Source organism: Schistocerca piceifrons, chromosome 4, assembly GCF_021461385.2.
Source record: "Schistocerca piceifrons isolate TAMUIC-IGC-003096 chromosome 4, iqSchPice1.1, whole genome shotgun sequence".
In the NCBI taxonomy this organism is placed as follows: domain Eukaryota; kingdom Metazoa; phylum Arthropoda; class Insecta; order Orthoptera; family Acrididae; genus Schistocerca; species Schistocerca piceifrons.
This window is the reverse complement of record NC_060141.1, coordinates 3,707,624-3,724,992: the sequence shown is the minus strand read 5'-3', so window position 1 is coordinate 3,724,992 and position 17,369 is coordinate 3,707,624. Positions and strand designations below refer to the sequence as shown.

The 17,369-nt window shown below is 41.9% G+C and overlaps 1 protein-coding gene across 1 annotated transcript in view; it reads right to left on the bottom strand.

Annotated features, from left to right (window-relative positions):
- Positions 1 to 16,659, bottom strand: part of LOC124795287 — a 140,165-nt gene extending 123,506 nt beyond the window's left edge. The window contains exon 1 of the mRNA XM_047259245.1: positions 16,417 to 16,659. The gene's annotated coding sequence lies outside the window, so the exon portion shown is untranslated. The remainder of the gene's footprint in view (positions 1 to 16,416) is intronic.
- Positions 16,660 to 17,369: the final 710 nt, after the last annotated feature.

The following is a 17,369-nucleotide window of genomic DNA, read 5'->3' as shown; positions in this document are numbered from 1 at the left end:
GCACTGGTTGATAACCTGTAGGCTGTTCAAGGAGTCAGTACAAAGAAGAAACAATTCCTCGAGGCATGAACGGATATGCTCAAGTGGACAAGATATGGCCACCAGCTCTGCAGTGAATACACTGCAGCTATCGGGCAAGGAATGCTCTTCAATATGGCCTCTGTGGACAAAGGCAAAACCAACATTACCATCAGCCATCGAGTCGTCGCTGTAAACCACTTCAGAGACTCTGAACACTTCAAGAATTGAGAGGAAGTGACAGTTGAGAGCCAAAGGGTTAAGGTCCGGGCGAAGTTTTGGCCTACAGCTACACCACGGAGGTGTACGTGAATGGGCCTCGAGGAGAGGTGGTGAAGGGAAGGACTCCAGTTCAGACAGAAGCGATCGCACACGAACCGCAATTGTTAGCCCTGACCTGGGACGCCTAGGTGGGAGGTGAACCGCTGTGGTTTGGAAAAGAAGACGGTAATTAGGATGTTCGGGAGAGCTATGAATGTGTGCAATGTAACGGGTGAGCAGTTGTGCACGTCTGATCTTCAATGGAGGGACTCCGGCCTCCACCAGTACACTTGTCACCGAACTCGTTCTAAAAGCGCCTTTCGCTAGTTGAACTCCGCAATGGTGCAATGGGTCGAGCAAACGCAATTCTGAGGGCGCCGCGAAACCATAAATCACACTCCCATACTCAAGACAGGATTGAACAAGGGCTCTGTAGAGCTACAGCGGTGTGGAGTGATCTGCACCCCAGTTGGTGTTGCTCAGGCAGCGAAGGGCACTGAGGTGCTGCCAACACTTCCATTTAAGCTCACTAAGATGAGTCAGTCAAGTCAAACAAGTGGTGAAAAAAAAGACCTAAGAATCGATATGTCTCCACTACAGAGAGTGGATCGTCATTAAGGTAAGGTGCTGGCTCGAGATAAATGGTACGACATCAACAGAAATGCAGGACACACAAGTTCATGGCGGAAAACTGGAAGCCATGCGCTACAGCCCACGACTGCGCCTTGAGGATGGCTCCCTGTAGGTGACGCTCAGCAACATCAGTACTGGAGCAGCAGTACGAAATGCAGAAGACATCTCCATACAGTGAAGATGAGACAGAGGGCCCAACAGCTTACAAAGAACATTGGTGAGGCTGATGGGCCAATAGCTATTCACATCAAGCGGGTTTTTACCGGGTTTGAGCACCGGAATGATAGTGCTCTCCCACCATTGCAATGGAAAGACACCATTGCACCAGATCCAGTTGAACATGGATGACGAGGATATGTAGCTTGTAGTCAGATGCGAGATGTTTAATCATCTGGCTGTGTATCTGATCAGGCCCAGGAGCTGTGTTGCTACCGAATTAGTTGGTGTGGGAGCAACAGGTAGGGAAATGCCCCCCACCATCAAGGGAGCAGGTGTAGTTATCCGGCTCGGAGAGGTGACTGTGGCTGGTGGAGCTGATGGTGCCAGAACTGTTGTAGCAGCTGCATAAGATGATGTCATACGTACAGGATGCATGCATTCAAATTTTCTCTTAGCCTCAGTTTAGGTCAGTCGGTCCAGGGTCTTTTACTCCATGATTTTCCTTTCTTTCTGGAGAATCCTGCAGTCTGGCGAGCAAGGCGAATTATGCTCTAAGCAGTTGACACAGGTGGGAGGCAGGCCACAGAGTATCGAGATGTGATGGGCGTCCGCAATCTCATCAGGTGACGCTGGAAGTACAGCAGGAAGACATATGGCTCAACTTCCAGCACTTAAAGCACCGCTTCGGGGGAAGGGATATAGGGCTTTACATCACAGTAGTAGACCATCACCTTGACATTCTCGAGCCATGTATCACCCTCAAAGGCCAAGATGAAAGCACCGGTGGCAACCTGATTATCCCTTGGACCCTGGTGGACATTCCGGATGAAATGTACACAGCATCGCTCTAAATTGGTGTGCAGCTCATTGTCAGACTGCAAAAGAAGATCCCTGTGAAATGATGCCCAGGACCATAATTAAGCTCTTATGGGCCATGATGGTTACAGAAACATCCCCCAGCTTGTCACAAGCGAGTAACATCCGTGACTGGGCCGAGGATGCTGTTTTGATCAAGACTGACCCAGATCTCATTTTGGACAATCCCTACAATCCCTCCACCTCCCCAAATTTGTCCTCTAAATGCTCAACAAAAAACTGAGGCCTCATCATCATGAAAGATTCCCCATCAGCTCTCTAACATTCAAGGTACCGGGTTGAATAAGATCTGCTGCCATCCTTAGCCTGACATTCCTGGCATGGTGTGGCCACGGAGGGAAACGATTTGGGGTCATACTTCTCTGTGTTGAATTGAGCTTATGAACTCTTAGAGACTGCTGGTGTTTCACCACCAGCAATACAGGATGGACTAGCTTCACCGCTTGTCATCTGCCCCGGTGCCACCCACTCCGACCAGGGGCCCTCCCCACGAATGCCACAGAAAAGGCCATTGCCGGGAGTCCCGATGCCCCAAGGGGATGGGCATCTACCCCTTGGCATATGTGAGGGGGAGGGGGGGGGGGGGTTGACGACACAGGCGTCAGCTGAGCGATCCCTGTGTGGTCAGGGGGGCTACAACTAACAGGATACTGGTGCCCCCACCGCAACGGACTGACTACTCTGCAGGATATCATGTGCAAAGAAGTCCATGGTCATTGTCGATGCAGAAAGCAACACTGCATAGTGCATGGTGGGAAGCGCACCCAGGAAGGCGTGCTTCCTGACAGATGGAAAATGAGCTGGACTGAAGTGCGATGACGAGAAAGTGGGCTAAAGATCTCAAGGTGTGATGGACACAATGCACCATGTAAGGCGCCCTTCCCCAATTGGCTCGCTCTTCGGGAAAATTTTGAAAAATGGAGGTCAAACCCTTATGACAGGCAGGAATTCCTCAGGCCTATTCTAACCCCCCGGACCGGCAGGGGGGAGTCCAGTTGAGAGGAAAGGAGAACAGGTAAACAAATAAGTAAAAGCAACATTTGGGTGGCAGGAAGAGTAAAGAACAAGTGGAAAGGAGGGGGGAGGGTGAGAGCAGGGGGTGCCTCAAAGGCACTATGCATGATGGACACCAGCACTACCACCTACTCATCTCGATCCCTGTACCACAACATGATCGCGACGACAGGGACAACACGAGAAGAAAAGGGGGGACAAAATGGCACTAAAGACCAAACAAAATGAAGGAAAAAAATGGGGCAAAACCTGACTGGCGTGGAGTGAGGCCGAAGGCCTCCCAAACCAATGCCATTTCTGAGAGATCTCTGTTGATCCATCATGGACTAGGGACATCAGCTGGTTCAGTAATTGTCAATATCAATAACATTCGCCAGCAACCGTGTAACTACGATGTTATCTTATTTTGACGGCAACCAGTTCCACCATCCCACTATGCCACCATCAGGCCTATGCATAACAAAAGTGTGTACATCTAGTGTATATCAGGGTGTACAAAGCAAGCTTACAGAAAGTGACAAGTAATCATAAAAGCGCTTAATACTTCAAAATGAAAGTAAAGGTGTTAAACCAAACCTCTGTGTCCATCCAGCACAATACACTAAAAACATGAACATATTTGTTAGTCATAACACTACTTAACACCACATATTTACAAGAGAACATGAAAAAACATTAAAAAGATCAAAACCAGACAGTACACAAACATGAGCTCTGCTGAAACACAGCGTCCCCCCTCCCCAATATAAAATCCTATATAAATCTTATAGATGAGGACTTACCTTCATTTAAAGTAAAATGTCACACAATTATCTATGACATACAATAATATGCATACTTACGGCCTAGGAACTATCACAACTGCTGATATAATTAGTTCTCACAGCATAAAAACACCTTGAAGCAAAACCAAACAGCGGGACTTATTGCACATAGTCCATATCAATTCAGGCAGGCTAGGAAAAAAATCTTACCTTCATAGTCTTGGGTGTCATAGAATTTAGCACATGTTAAAACGAAGGACTAAGTAAGGAACATGAATTTTTTGTTTCCTCCAAAAAAATTGCCGCTCTGAGATACAAGCCTCCAAAGATTACACTGCACATACCATTCTGAAGATGCGAATTTTGGAAAAAATTCTAAAATGCTGTATCTCTGGAACATTTCTAGATATTTTTTCATTTTTTTAAATTGAAAGATAATTGCTTCATGATAACAAAGAAATCCTCCATTTGGACTAATCTGTCCAAGCATTTTCACTACAGCATTCTGAACTTTTTTATAATTTACGGATTTTTATTTATTTATTTTCAAAATGGCAATCCATAAAATTTTGATTATTTTCTGTTGATTAGTACCATATAGTTTTACATTCCCTGAAAAGGAGAGCGTCCACTTTCAGGTTGAAGAGGTTTTATAAACAATTTAAATTTTTGCCATACATAAACCTGTTTTCCTATCACATAACAGGCCCATAAAAATCAAAACATAACCTTATTTAACCTAATTTTAGTTTTGAAAGCTGAGTAATGACTCATTTTTCAAGCATTTTAAATGGTTCCAAAATGTATGTGAAAGGTCCAAAGACCTAGTTTCAATTTATACAACTTCTGTGCACTGTTTTGTACTGAAATTAGCCAGTCAATGAACTAAAAATGTGTTCCACTGCTTCAGTATCTTCCTTTGATATAGAGTGATGGCTTCCTGTTGAACAAATAGGAACTGGATCACTTACAATCCTCAAAATATTGTGAACAGGAAGTGAGAACTGACAGCATTGTTGCTCTCCTTCAGTTGGAAACCTGTAACCAGCAGCTGGTCAGTGAGATAGCATGAGGTTCACTACAATTTCATTTTAACTCATAACTGGTGCCTATAATCTCTGCAATCCACAAGTCACAGTCATATACAAAATACACCACAAACATCCCCCTTCCCAGGTTGTAATTTTTATTTATTTATTTTATTTACATGCCAAGTTCCATAGGGCCAAATTGAAGAGCAAATCTCCAAGGTCATGGAACATGTCAGTACACAAAATTACAACATAAAAGTAATAACAAATAAAAATTAATGTTTATGAACCCAAAAAAAGTCAGTCCACAAGTTTAAGTACATGCAATCAACAATACAATAAGAATCCGCTTAATTTTTCAAGGAACTCCTCAACAGAATAGGAGTGACCCATAAGAAAACTCTTCAGTTTCGATTTGAAAGCATGTGGATTACTGCTAAGATTTTTTAATTCTAGTAGTAGCTTATTGAAAATGGATGCAGCAGTATACTGCACACCTTTTTGGACGAGAGTTAAGGAAGTCCGATGCAAATGCAGGTTCGATTTCTGCCAAGCACTAACCGAGTGAAAGCTGCTTATTCTTGGTAAAATGCTGATATTGTTAACAAGAAATGACAGTAAGGAATATATATATATATTGAGAGGCCAATGTCAAAATGCCCAGACTCGTGAACAGGGGTCAACAAGAGGTTCATGAACTTACACAACTTATTGCCTGAACCACCCGTTTCTGAGCCAAAAATATCCTTTTAGAATGGTAAAGGTTACTCCAAAATATAATACCATATGACATACGTGAATGAAAATAAACAAAGTAGACTAATTTTCATGTTGAACAATCACTCACTCCTGATACCGTTTGAATAGTAAAAATGGCAGCATTAAGCCTTTGAACAAAATCCTGAACATGGGCTTTCCACGACAGCTTACTATCTACCTGAACACCTAGAAATTTGAACTGTTCAGTTTCACTAATCATATGCCTGTTCTGTGAAATTAAAATGTCAGGTTTTGTTGAATTGTGTGTTAGAAACTGTAAAAACTGAGCCTTACTGTGATTTAGCGTTAGTTTATTTTTACAAGCCATGAACTCAGGTCATGTACTGCACTATTTGAAACCGAGCCAATATTGCACACAACATCCTTTATTACCAAGCTAGTGTCATCAGCAAACAGAAACATTTTAGAGTTACCCATAATACTAGAGGGCATATCATTTATATAAATAAGGAACAGGAGCGGCCCCAACACTGATCCCTGGGGCACCCCCACTTGACTTTGCCCCACTCAGACCACACATCACAGCCGTTATCAACATTGTGACTAATGACCTTTTGCTGTTTGCTGCTAAAGTAAGAGGTGAACCAATTGTGAGCTACCCTCCGTATTCCATAATGGTCCAACTTCTGGAGCAATATTTTGTGATCAAAACAATCAAATGCCTTACTTATATCAAAAAAAATATGACAAGCATTCGAAACCTTTTGTTTAGCCCATCCAGTACCTCACAGAGAAAAGAGAATATAGGATTTTCAGTTGTTAAATGACGTCTATAGCCAAACTGTACATTTGACAGCAAATCGTGTGATATAAAATGATCAATTATCCTTACATACACAACCTTTTCAATAACTTTTGCAAACACTGGTGGCATAGAAATAGGTCTAAAATTATCTAAATTATCCCTTTCTCCCTTTTTGTAAAGTGGCTTTACCACTGAATACTTTAATTGATCAGGAAACTAACCATTCTTAAAGGAAAAATTACAAATATGGCTAAGTACAGGGATAACATATGCAGCACAGTACTTTAATATTCTGCTAGGCACTCCATCTTATCCGTGAGAGTCCTTAGTCTTCGGTGATTTAATTATTGACTCTGTGTCACGGAAGAATATTTCAGACATCAATTTTGGAAAGGCATTTGCCAAGAAAGTTATATGATTTCCTGTAGAAACTAAATTTTTATTTAATTCACCAGCAATGCTCAGAAAATGATTGTTAAATACTGTACATAGATTTGAGTTATCAGTAACAAATATTTTTACTACGAACTGACTTTATATCGTCGACCTTGTGCTGCTGCCCAGACACTTCCTTCACAACTGACCATATGGTTTTAATTTTATCCTGTGTATTAGCTATTCTATTGGCATACCACATACTCTTTGCCTTCCTAATAACATTTTTAAGCACCTTACAAAACTGTTTGTAATGGGCTACTGTAGCTTGATTGTGACTACTAACTTCCGATATAATTCCTGCTTTGTTCTACAAGATATCCTTATCCCAATAGTCAGCCACCTGGGCTGCCTATTACTGCTAGTACCCCGTTTAGAACGTTCTAATGGAAACCAACTCTCATAGAGCATGAGAAATGTTTTAAGGAAAGCATTATATTTGTCATCTATGTTATCGGCACTATAAACATCGTGCCACTCTTTCCTTGACAAGGTTTCAAAAACTCTTTTGTTGTTGGATTAACTTTCATACATAGTTTGTAACTAAATATAACACTGGTTTGAGTACAAAAGCCTTTTAGTGTTAAAATTTGTGCGTCATGGTCTGAAAGGCCATTCACACTTTTACTAACAGAATGCCCATCTAGTAATGAAGAATGAATAAAAATATTGTCTATGGCTGTCCTACTGTTCCCCTGCACCTTAGTTGGAAAAAACACAGTCTGCATCAGATCATATGAATTTAGGAGGTCTACCGACGTCCTTTTTCTAGCACCATCATATACAAAATTAATATTGAATTCACCACATATAACTAATTTCTGGTACTTCCCATAAAGTGAATCAAGAACCCTCTCTAGCTTGAGCAGAAATGCTCTGAAGTCAGAGTTATGGGACCTATAAACAACAACAATTATAAGTTTAATTTCACTAAATTCAACTGCCCCTGCACAACATTCAAATGTCTGTTCAGTGCAGTACCATGATACGTCTAAGAGCACAAATGGAATACTGTTTTTTACATACGTAGTCACTCCCCCACCCCACAAGGAACTCCTTGAGAAACAACCAGCTAATCTGTATCCGGGTAAAGGAATCCTCTGAATTGTCAAATTATTTAAGTGGTTGGTTCGATATACTAATAATTTCAGAGTCAACATCTATAAGCAGTTCACTAACTTTATCTCTAATATTTCTTATATTTTGATGAAATATGCTAATTCCTTCTCTACTTGGAAACATTACATCCTCGGAAGGTGAGCCCTTAGTTAGAGGGACTTCCTTTAAGCAGGAATACCTATCAGATGACTTCAATCCAAAAAAGGTGCAACTCTAACACCAACTACTACAGGAATATTTCCGTGAGTGATTCCACCACCACCCACTATACTGTCACCTATAAGCTCAGCCAGCCTCCCCTTCCCATACCTATTGAGGTGCATGCCATGGTTAGTGAAACCCAATCTACTGATAGACCTAACTGGCACCACTGAGATGTGACCCATGCCCTCTGCCATCAGCACCCCCCCCCCCCCCCATCCCCATGTTAACGCGCTTAACAGCAGCATTAAGGTGAGGCTGATCATGATGCTGAAACAGTAGCACTAAATGCACATTGTGCCACTAGTTTGAGTAACTGTCTTTATCAGGTCATCACCTACATCATATTCCCCGTCACTGTCAAAACTGTTCCCTGCTCCACCCACTATGACTGCTGATCCTCCTTTGTAAAATTCCTATGTAACTCCCTTAAGCTGTCAGTCACTTGGGCCAACCCTGCACTAGGCTTCACAATGCTGGTGACCTGGTGCTCACTCCCCAACACTTCCTGCAACTGCTGGCCCACAACTGTACCGCAAGAACTACCTAGCAGCAGAACCTTCTTCTTTCTGTTAGACTTCGCAGCTAACCTAGGCCTCCAAATTGCTGAGGACTGCTGCATGTTCCCTACATCTACAGCTACATTACACTCTTCTCCACTCAACTCTGACAGTTGGTCAAATCTATTGCATATACACAAAGTAAAACTGTCTGATTACCTCCTCTTCCTAACTGCCTTCTTGAGTATTATTCTGAATAATATCCTGCTGTTTCTGAGCTAGGCCAAACAAATGAAATTTCTTCTTTCTTACTCTTTAAAGTGCATGTAATATGAGTTCGCCCATCACTGAGTCCAAAAATGTGTCCTCTGAATTCCTTTCACAGGAGTAGTTTGTTTGAACCATTCTTCTTTTATCTGTTCACGGAATTTTTCAATTTCCTCTTTGGACAAAAGAATGAGGGCTGTGGATGTGTAAGATTTCACGACTCTCGAAAAATCCTCAGTATTCTGAATTACAGCTGTATTTGGTACGGAAAGATTATGTTTTGTCACATGGTGCTTCACCAGGCTGCCTACATCATCACAAGGCTCCTTCCTGTGACCAGTAGCACTGCATACCCACTCCGTTGGCACAAGTGACTTTACTCAATTCAAACAGGTGGTAACGATTTTTAAAATGACTAGGAGCACCATCAGAAATAATGATGATCTTCTCTGCCCTGTTTGCAGTTGAAGAATTTTGCACACTGCTAGCAAAACATGTGCTGAGCCAAGTCCTGTGTCATCACTTATAACTGCAACACTTGTGGTCTTGTTTTCAAAACCTGTCACTCCTGTAAAAATTGAAACCTGGCCATAACTCCAATGATACCATTGTACTTCTTGTTGGAGAATTACAGACCAGTTCTCAGCAAAATCACAGTGAAGCACTAAACATAGTTCTTCAGCCTGTACACACACTTTTACTTCTGAAATGTGCTGTTGCAATGTCTTCAGATGCTGGTGTGTTACTGCTTTCACTGACCATTTACCAAGTTCAACAATGAAACTGTCAAAGGCAACAGTTTTCTTAATTAGTTTATTTTCCTCCTGTGTCACATAGGTGACGTCTGCAGAGTTATCTGCTACGTCTTCCACGCTAAGTGTCTGTAAGGACAGTTCTCCCTTTCCAGGGTAGTCACCACAATGTTGAAACAAACAAGTCTCTAGCTTTACGTCACAGACTACTAATGACTTCACATGCCCAACCAAGGTGTCATACGTCACGTGCTCCAGTAAGTTCTTCACAGTTACCACACAAAGTTCACGTGTGCAGTACACATGTAAACAGACATCTCTAGGTGGGTGTGGAACTACTCACATAGGTTGTAGTGCATAAAATTTTGATCTTTCAATGTGTGAAGTTGTATAGTTGCTCTTATAGACTGCAAAAGTTTCTTTAATATTGCAAGTCACGTACCTTTCACTTTCACAACTTTTTGACCTTCAGCTGTTACAGTTACAGTCTCTTTTCTGTTGGCACTCTGGTGAGAGCAGTCCCTTTTATCTTCCACACAAAATGACTGCACTATTTGAATTTGAGCTGCTTCTACAGGATGACCATAATAGGGATCTGGTCTTCCAAAGACTCCTTTTACAGACCTCACATTTCTTGATTTGTCTACCATGTACTTTGATACTGATGGAACAGGCTTAAAAATTGTTTCCTTTGAAAATGCCTCTGGAATAATAGTTAAAACTTGCACCTCCTCACTGTAGGATGCACAATACTCAACAACTGAATTGATATTTGTGAAAAATTCCTGGCATGAGGTGCAAGAGTGCTTCGGTTCATTTTCTTCTGAAAATGGAATTTCTACTTTGAAGAATGTGGTCAGCTTTGCTGTAGTGTATTTATCCATAGCTTTAGTAATTTCTCTATGCTACTTCACTGACCACGGTTTCTTAACAGGACTAACACCTACCTCTGTAGTTCACCGATTCAGGATATTTCGGCTAATTCTTCTCTTACTTTAGAGAAAATTAACATGCCAAGAGCATGCTACGAATATCCAGAAATACTTAGTGCGAGGGCCAAAAGGCGGGAGCAGTCGAGCAAAATATGAACCACCATGAGGGGGAACTCGCAACTAAAAAATGGAGGCAGCTCATTACAGAGTAAAAAAACATGGGTCAATCTGGTATGACTGATATATAGACAATAGAGAATGGTAGATTCCCACCTGGAGAGGACGAGGGAAGAATGCCATGGGGTGTAAGTCCCTGTGATCATACGTTTATCAGATGAAGGGTGGCCCCCTCAAGAGTCGGCCTATGATGAAGTAAAAAGGAATTTGACATGAAACTGCACATCTGCCCCTGGAGGGGTGAGGGGTTACACAGCAAGATGATTGGTAAGCTCATTACTCACGATACCCACATGGCCAAGAATACAAAGGATATCAACCAAACAAGCAATACTGTCAAGATCAGTGAGAAGCTCGTGGATAGCAGAGACCAATGGGTGGTGTGAAAAGCATCATGTGATAGCCTGGAGACCACGCATCAAGTCCATACATAACAAAACTCAGGTGATGAAGCGCCACTTAATAAAGCCTTCTGTGTGAAAAGCAATAGCATTCTGAAACTCCCAGTATGACTGGGTGGAATGAACAACAGAACACCAGTGGAGAGATGAAGGCTTTCAGACACACAAAGAGATCCACCCAAAGCCAAGGTCAAAGAACTAAGTAAGGGGAGATAACACACCCACTTGCTCTCTTTGATGAAGTAACAGGAATTTGGTATTAAGACATTTCAAGATAGTAAGACCAGCAGAGGGCGGGTGCCGCCTAAGGCACTGCAAGGCCCGACAGCGATCACGGGTGGTGATGGTGAAAGGCTTCCTGACGAGTGAGGGACAGCAATGCCGGTGGTGTGAATAATTGTACTAGTCTTGTCATGGACAACATCAACACAACATGACAAAGAGGGGGTAAACATGACCAGGTAGGTACATAGAAGCCAATTAGCATGATGGAAAGCCCAGAGGAATAACAAGGAGGAGGAGGAGGAGGAGGAGGAGGAAGAGGAGGAGGGGGCATTGGTGTTCGAAACCTAACTTTACTACGAACTCTCAAAATTGCATCATTAACAGGATTTCCTGGACCAAAGTGTCAGGAAATCTGATCTACATCTATACTCCGCAATCCACCATACGGTGCGTGGCGGAGAGTACCTCGTACCACAACTAGCATCTTCTCTCCCTGTTCCACTCCCAAACAGAACGAGGGAAAAATGACTGACTGCCTATATGCCTCTGTACGAGCCCTAATCTCTATCTTATCTTTATGGTCTTTCCGCGAAATATAAGTTGACGGCAGTAAAATTGTACTGCAGTCAGTCTCAAATGCTAGTTCTCTAAATTTCCTTAGTAGTGATTCACAAAAAGAACGCGTCCTTTCCTCTAGAGACTCCCACCAGAGTTCCTGAAGCATATCCGTAACACTCGCGTGATGATTAAACCTACCAGTAACAAATCTAGCAGCCTGCCTCTGAATTTCTTCTATGTCCTCCTTCAATCCGACCTGATAGGGATCCCAAACACTCTAACAGTACTCACGAATACGTCGTATTAGTGTTTTATAAGCAGTCTCCATTACAGATGAACCACATCTTACCAAAATTCTACCAATGAACTGAAGACGACTATCCACCTTCCCCACAACTGCCATTACATGCTCGTCCCACTTCGTACACCACAGCATCATCAGCAAACAGCCACACATTGCTATCCACCCTATCCAAAAGATCACTTATGTAGATAGAAAACAACAGCGGACCTACCACACTTCCTTGGACACTCCAGATGATACCCTCACCTCCAACGAACACTCACCATCGAGGGCAACGTACTGGGTTCTATTACTTAAGAAGTCTTCGAGCCACTCACATACTTGGGAACCAATCACATTTGCTCGTATCTTAGTTGAGAGTCTGCAGTGGGGCACCGAGTCAAACACTTTCCGGAAGTCAAGGAATATGGCATTCGTCTGATACCCTTCATCCATGGTTCGCAAGATATCATGTGAAAAAAGGGCGAGTTGCGTTTCGCAGGAGCGATGCTTTCTAAAGCCGTGCTGATGCATGGACAGCAACTTCTCTGTCTCAAGGAAATTCATTATATTCGAACTGAGAATATGTTCGAGAATCCTGCAACAAACCAATATTAAGGATATTGGCCTGTAATTTTGAGGATCCGTCCTTCTAACCTTCTTATATACAGGCGTGACCTGCGCTTTTTTCCAGTCGCTCGGGACTTTAAATTGGGCAAGAGATTCGCGATAAATGCAAGCTAAGTAAGGAGCCAATGCAGTAGAGTACTCTCTGTAAAACCAAATTGGAATCCATCAGGACCTGGCGATTTATTTATTTTCAACCCATTCAGCTGCTTCACAACCCCAGGGATGTCTATCACTATGTCCTCCATACGGGAATCTGTACGAGACTCAAATGACAGTATGTTTGTACGATTCTCCTGCGTGAAAGATTTCTCAAATGCTAAATTTAAAATTTCAGCTTTCGTTTTGCTGTCTTCCTTTGCCAGGCCAGACTGATCAGCAAGTGACTGGATGGAAGCCTTCGACCCACTTACCGATTTTACGTAAGACCAGAATTTCCTTGGGTTTTCAGCAAGATCTTTTGCTAAGGTATGACAGTGGTAGAAGTTGAATGCTTCGCGCATCGCTCTTTTTACAGCAGCACGAATCTCTACTAACTTTTGCCAGTCCTCATTCTCCCGATCTTTCTTGTACCACGAGTGCAGCTGCCTTTGCTTCCTGAGCATTATCCGAATTGCGCTGTTAAACCATGGTGGGTCTTTTCTGTCCGTAACCCACTTTTTCGGCACATACTTGTCCGATGCGTGATTTACAATGTGTTTAAAATTTGCCCATAATTCATCCACATCCATCGTACCAGAAATAAATGAAGTGGATTCATTTACTAAGTGGGATGCTAAAAAACGGCTTATCTGCTCTTTCTAGTAAGAATACCCTCCTAGCCTTCTTGACCAACTCTTTAACTTTTGTTACTATAGTCGTAATGACAACATCATGATCACTAATCCCTGTCTCAACACTGACACCGTTGATGAGGTCTGGTCTGTTCGTGGCTACCAGATCTAAAATATTTCCATTACGCGCTGGCTGTCGATTTAGCTGCTCAAAACAGTTTTCAGGTAACGTGATCAAAAGTAATTCACATGACGGCTTGTCTGTACCACCTGCAATGAATCCATAGACATCCCAGTCTATACTAGGTAGGTTGAACTCGCCTCCGACTAATATAGCATGATCCGGGTACTTCTGCGATACAGAATGCAGAGTCCCTTTGAATGATTCTAGAACCGTCACGGTGAACCTGGTGGCCGGTAATAACACCCCACAATTAACTTTATTTCCCCTAGCCCTGTTAAACGTGTCCAGATAACTTCACAATCACACTCTACTTCGACCTCAGTAGACAATATTTTTGTCAACAGCAATGAAGACACCACCTCCTACGGTGTCTAATCTGTCTTTCCGACACGCGTTCCAACCCTCACTAAATATTTCAGAACTTCCTATCTCAGGGTTGAGCCAGGTCTCAGTCCCGAGAATAATTTGTGCGCCACACGCTTCCTGGAGGGCAGTAAATTCAGGAACTGGAAATATGGAAGCGTCCGATCCCACCCGTCTGCTTTGACCCATGACATCACAAATATGGCGGAAACAAAAACAGAGACACACACACTTTCCACAAGAAGCCTAATGACACTAACGGGACAAGCGCTGGAAATGAGGTGTTTTGGGTGGGGGGCAAACTAAATATAAACAAATTTAGACATCTTGCATAGCTACAACGTGAAAGTGAAGACAGCCATGCGTGAATACCCACCCACCTCCCCAGGGGTTGTAACCCCTGCAACCCATAGAAGATAAAGATGCTTCAGTAGCTGATTAGTGTTTCTTGTCTTTAAAAAAAAAAAAAAAAATCTCACGGGATAGAACGAACTGATCAGAAAGATAAATATAATAAACTAAAAAAGAAATTGGAGGAAACATAATTAAAATAAGTAATAAGTGTTTTTAAATTAAAAAAAAGAAAAAAACCTCACGAGATAGAACGAACAGATCAGAAAAGTAAATAAAATAAGATAAAACAGAACTGGAGACAGCCACACTCAAACCAAACTCCGCGCTGTCATGACGTCACACACAACACCCTTACGTCACGGGTCAAAGCCGACGCGTGGGATCGGACGCTTCTGTCGACCCCAGGAACTTTAGTCCGAACACTTTGAAAATTTACGCTAATATCTTGACAGCTGAAGTGCCTTTACACTGAGCGCATCCTGATTTCCCTGCCTGCACGTCGACTGGTGAGTGTTCATCAGGACACCTCACACTACAGCCTAGCCTAAAAAAAAAAAACCCATGTGCACGCCACAAGTACTCTGCTACCCCAGCAGCCGCTTCCTTTGTGTAGCGCCCCCTTGACCTATCTAGGGGCGTCCTACAATTCCCCACTCAATAGCGCAAGTCTAGAAATCTGCAGCCAAGACCGTCACAGAGTCGACGAAGCCTCTGGTTGAGACCCTCCAGTGGCTTCAACGACTCTGTGACGGTCTTGGCTGCAGATTTCTAGACTTGCGCTATTGGGTGGGGAATTGCAGGATGCCCCTAGACAGGTCAGGGGTGCACTACACACTAAACACGTTACCAAGTGGAATGGCTGCTTCAAAGTTGAGAACCATTAAATATTTCATAACTGCAATACAAATTAATGAAAAAGCAATACCAACTGGCCTGTAAGCAAAATTAAGTGACTAGCAGGAAAAAACTTCAGTTAAGTAAGTTTTCCCATACAAACATTCTTAACCTACCATCGTTTGTCACATTTTTATTGATAATCATGCAGTGTCATTTCACACACTAATATCCTGCCTTTTCTTGCATATGTTATCTCATCTCACAGGGCAGAGGTTTCATACTACATCATTATGCCTGCACAACTGGTTGCATTATTGTACCCTATATAGTGATCTGTGACTCACATTCAGACCCCAGCATCTCACAACATTCTTCCACAAAATATTCCACAGTTGAAAGAGTCACAATGACAGGATAAATCATAATTACACAGAGGGAATTTCTCAATGAAACTGTTGCTAACATGTTATTCCTATGCGGATAAGTTCCCCCTGAGTAAAATTTGAAAGCCTTTTTATGGAAAAATAAAATGTGATTACCTATTTAAAGAAGGCATAAAGGGGAGAAACACACAACAGAGCCAGTGAATAGCATTCTGCATTACATACCATGATTCTACCACCACACACGGTTAGGTAAACTTGGGAGTAAAAATTTAGATCATTATGCGCTTCATGAATACACAGTTAACGATTAAGTGGCTAATTCATTGCTAAATTTCATCATTTCGTTGTTTTTCTATGAAATACAAAACCACAGGGAAACACTGGTACACAAAATGAAATCGGGCAGAACTACACTTAACGTGTGATGTCAAGCACGCTAACACTTGTGTACTAAACTGTTTTAAAATTGGCTGGCAGCGTCTGCAAGAAGGCACATATAAGGTATTACAGTTCCAAATCTTTATACTCAACATTTCTGTAACTATGTTTATCATGCGTTAGAAATACATTTCCCTAAATTCTGTAAGGAACGATAACATTTAATAACTCATTCCACATGTAATAGTTCGGGTTTTCCCCTCAATTTTAAATATGATGCAATGAATTCCGCTAGACTTTGAAAGTTTACAGACAAATATTACGTGTCATGGAAAGGACCTACACTAAATAAAAATCGAACGATATTCACAGAAAATATTTACCAGCTGATGTCCTGTTATATGCAGCGTAATGGCAAATACTGTCTCGGTATCTTCGCGTTCTCACGCCTATGCCAGTTTATTTGCACGTTGTTTTGATTGAAGCACCTTTTATCTCTAAGACACACGGTGTTTCACAAGAAACCATGAACAGAGTATTTACCCCGGTGTTTTTTAATCCATCTTCACTAACTATGCATATTCGAACTTTCCGAACTACATCCTCATTCAAACCCGTGCGCACAAACAATTCTACTTACATAGATATAACACTCTCTCCCTCCCACTCACCAAAGTTAATAATATTGTTTATAAATCCTTGAATCATTTTGCATTATGATATAAATAAGACAGTTTATAAACCGGTAGGCAGTACACACAATGTAGATAACATCATTTGAAAATAAATCTTAATTACGTGCAAATTCAGAGAAAATTTATATGCACTCGCACAGACATTACTCCCCTCACACTACCCCTCCACCACATCTAATACTCTACAAACCATGTAAAATGAATGGCCGAGGTATTTCAGTTGCACCACATTTTAGCGTTTCTTCCCGTCCTGTACACGTATATTCCTTGATTGACTCTGTCCAAGCTGCAGTTGTCACGTGCGCCTAGATTCCTCACCTAATACTTCTCTTTATTTATTTATATAGTTGGCGCCTTCAAAAGTCTGTCACTTCGGTTGTTCAGAATTTTTGTGACTCTCTCCCATTCGTATTGCCTTTGTTTTTATACCCAATTCAATTCAATCTCTTTATTCACCTGTTAACAATATACATTTTATGGATGCAGTCAATTCAGAGCCAGGGTTAGTTATAACAAAGTAGCTTACATTTAACTCATTTACAAACTTACATGAAAATACAATAATCTTACATCAATATTGGTAAATAAACTCCTTTTTTGTATTCAGATATTCTTCAATGTTGTAAAAGCAATGTGTTATT